Raw genomic sequence first — 3,840 nt, forward strand, 5'->3', positions numbered from 1 at the left:
GGCTATGCAACTTTCGCTTTGTGTCCTGCAGGTTTTACTGAGCTAACAACCTCTTATCTCTTGCCTCTTCTCCTTGCGCTCCCCCTGCCTCGAGCTTCCTTCTTTATGGCTATCTTTGGCAATGCTTCCAAATCCTGAAAGCAAAAGAATCTGCTACAGTAAATGAGGAGGATGAAAGATAACACTGTATATGATGTACAAAAACCAATCTAAGACTGTGAACCAAGAAAAAAAAAAATACTAGAAGGAAGGCTGAGCAGTAATGTACCCTCAAGGGAAAGAGAACATAAAAAAATAGGAGGTCTGTACTCCTGACCCTTCTTGCACATTATCTTCTGATTGAGAAGAGCATGGAACCAAAACATCAAACTCTGAAAAGGTAATGACTTTGAAGGAGGAGCTAGAGAGATGAATACACAATAAAGAAGTACAGCAGCAGCTTTAGCTGTCAATGAGTTTCTTTGCTTTGACATTGGCAACATCAATACGATCTTTGTCGGTGTCAGCCTTTTCTGTGATCCAGTCTATTTATCGATGTTGAGCCTCGATCTCCTTGTCCATGTCCAAGGCCACGTTTTTTAGGTTTCCTAGGATACTGCCCACTTGAGTCAGGTTCTCTTCCATCTCATCTTCTCTGGCATCGTTTGTTATATGTTTAATGTATCCACACTAGCTGTTTCACTGGCTGCTTGTTGAGGCTGACCATTTGTCACTGGGCCTGGCTGCTTGGATACTACATTGGGAGGACGCAAAGGCCACAGCACTTGCTGAGCTCTGTTAAAGTCTTCTCTGCCTCTCTCATGTCTTTATGTGGTCCAGGCCTTCTTCTATGCAGTCTAATGGTTCCCTTTGTTCATCCAGCATAGTGACAGTCTTGACTCCTGCATCCTGAGACTCAAGGGCGAAACCCAGGATTCTCCTTTACTTTTCAGAGACTCATCAGTAACCTGGTGGGCCCTCAGCTGAATTTCTTCTGATGACAGATTATCCATGATGAATTAAAACTTTTGATAAGCACATAAAGTGAAATGTGGATATTCGAGCAGTTCGGGCCACTCCTCTTGCAGCTGCATCCTCCTAGCGCCTGCTTACTTATAGTTTTTTAGATTAACCTTTTTACCATTTCACGTTCTCATTTCTTCCTGTGCATTCACTACTGAAATAGAGCTTTGCTTCTACCACCTGCTTTATGGTGTCACAAATACACATTTCTATGTTATAGATAACACCACAATTATATACATACTGTTTTATAGAATTGCTTTTTAAAACAGCTGAGGGAAGAACAGGTCATTACAATGCCTTTTATAATTTCCCACGTAATTACCTTTATTAGCATTTTTTTCATTAGGATTTGAATTACTGTGTGGTCTCACTTCCTTTCAGCTTGAAAAAACTTCAGTATTTCCTGTAAGATCGGTTTCTTAGGAATTAATTTAAAATCTTGAGAATATCCTCATTTTGCCTTCGTTTCTAAAGGATAGTTTTGTTAGAAGATTCTTGGTTGACGGTTCTTTTTTCCTTTCCAGCACTCTGCATGTTATCATCCCACTGCCTTCCTGTCTCTTCTGTTTCTGATAAATCAACCATTAATGGGGTTTTCTTGTACATGATAAGTGATTGTTTTCAAGATTTTTGTCTTTCAGTATTTTTAGTCTGACATGTATGTGGGTATAGACCATTCTACTTTATGTAAGAATTTATTGACTTTCTCAGATTAAAGTTTTTCACCAGATTTGGGATTTTTAAGCTTAATTAAGAAATCTTCAAATAATTTTTCTGCTTTTCTTTCTCCTCTCCTTTGGGCACTCCCATTACACATATGTTGGTGATTCATATTTCTCTGAAGCTATTCTTCATTCTCTTTTCTCCTGCTCTTGAGATCGTTATTATCTGCATTATTTGGTTCCTTTAAAATACTTTCTGGGGGGGGGTGGAGCAAGATGGCAGAGGAGTAGGAGACCTGGATTTCGTCTGGTCCCAGGAATTCTGCTGGATAGGGATCAACCCATTCTGAACACCTATGAACTCAACAGGAGATCGAAGAAAAGAATAGCAACAACTCTCTGAACAGAAAAGCAACCACTTTCTGGAAGGTAGGACGTGCAAAGTGAATCCGAGGCGATATTTGGGAGGATAGGTGGCGGGGGAGGGGACCTCCATCAGCTGCTTCTGGCAAGTGATAGAGCCGCGGAGCACTAAATCGGAACTTTTAGAAGTCGGCTCCGCTGAGGGACATTGCTCCAGTGGCTAAGCGGGGGGTGGAACCCTCTCTGGGACAGTGTGGTCTCAGGACCCTCGGGGTCACAGAAAGACCGGCGGTGCTTGAGTGCGACAGAGCTCCCAGGTATCGGAGCAGGGAAGCCGGCTGCAGAGACGGAGCCAAGGAGTGGGCTCTCAGCTTGGGGTTGCCATAAGCCATGATTCGCGGCACAGTCGGGCTACTGCTCCTCCAGCAGGGACCCAACAAGTGGCAGATCTGGGGAGACACCCCTTCCTCCCCGGGGAGGAGCAGCACAGAAACGCACTGCAGGGATCTGCTGGGATTGGAGACTCCACACAGGGTCGGGTGCCAGAGATAGAAATGCTCAGTCATAGGCTGGGTGAGCATGGAGTGTGGCCGGAGGCGGGGGAGACAAGCGTGACTGACTGCTTTTCTCTGGGGGCGCACTGAGGAGTGGGGCCCTGAGTTCTCGGCTCCTCTGGAGTGGAGACTAGGGTGCTGCCACTTTCAGTCTCGTCCTACAAAGCTGTACGGAAAGTTTGCAGGGAACAAAGCCTCCCGAGAGCAAACCCGAGCAGATTACTTAGTCCGGACCCGGGAAGGGCGGGCCAATTCCACCTCTGGCAAAGACACTTGGGAACCACGGCAACAGGCCCCTCCCCCAGAAGATCAGCGAGAACAGCCAGCCAAGACCAAGTTTACCCATCAATGAGAATGGCAGAACTCCAGCCGGGGAATACTGCACATAGAATTCATGGTTTTTTCCCCCCTGATTCTTCAGTCTTTCAAAGTTAATTTTTTTTTTTCCCTTTTTCAACCAACATCCTATCAATCCTTTTTAAAAAATATTTTTTATTTTTCATTTTTAGAGTCATATTCTATCCCTTCATAGTAGTTACCCTCATTTTTGGTATATATATATAAGTTCTCTCTTTAAAATTTTGAGATACAGTTTCTTCTAACAGATCAAAATATACCCTAAATCTCTAGTGTATGGCTTTATTCTAGCCTCCTACCTGATTACATTCTCTCCTTTTTTAAAAATCCTCTTCTCTTTTCAACCAAATTCTTATCAATTCCTTTTATAAAATCTTTTATAATTTTCATCTTTACAGTCATATTCCATCCCTTCATCGTATTAACCCTTATTTTTGTACATATATAAGTTTTTCTTTCTTTAAAATTTTGGGAGGCACTTTCTTCTAACAGACCAAAATGCGCCCAAAATCTAGTGTGTGGCACTGATCTATGCATCAGCCTGACCGTATTTGATCATATTATTTTTTTTGTTTTATTTTGTTTTGTTTGTTTTTATCTTTTTCTTTTTTCTTTCCCTTTCTTTTCCCCCAGTTTCAGGTCTTTTCTGATTTATTTAGTGTATATTTTCTGAGGACTTTGTTACCCTGTTTGCATTTTGTTCTCTCATTCATCTATTCTCCTCTGGACAAAATGACAAGATGGAAAAAATCACCTCAACAAAAAGAACAAGAGGCAGTACCGACTGCCAGGGACCTACTCAATACGGACATTAGTAAGATGTCAGAACTAGAGTTCAGAATGATGATTTTAAAGATACTAGCTGGGCTTGAAAAAAGCGTGGAAGCTATTAGAGAAAC

At 42.3% G+C, this 3,840-nt stretch overlaps 1 pseudogene; it reads right to left on the minus strand.

Moving 5' to 3' along the window:
* Positions 1–441: 441 nt before the first annotated feature.
* On the minus strand, positions 442–992 carry LOC123326017 (annotated as a pseudogene).
* Positions 993–3,840: the final 2,848 nt, after the last annotated feature.

This window comes from Neomonachus schauinslandi, chromosome 10 (genome assembly GCF_002201575.2).
Source record: "Neomonachus schauinslandi chromosome 10, ASM220157v2, whole genome shotgun sequence".
NCBI lineage: Eukaryota > Metazoa > Chordata > Mammalia > Carnivora > Phocidae > Neomonachus > Neomonachus schauinslandi.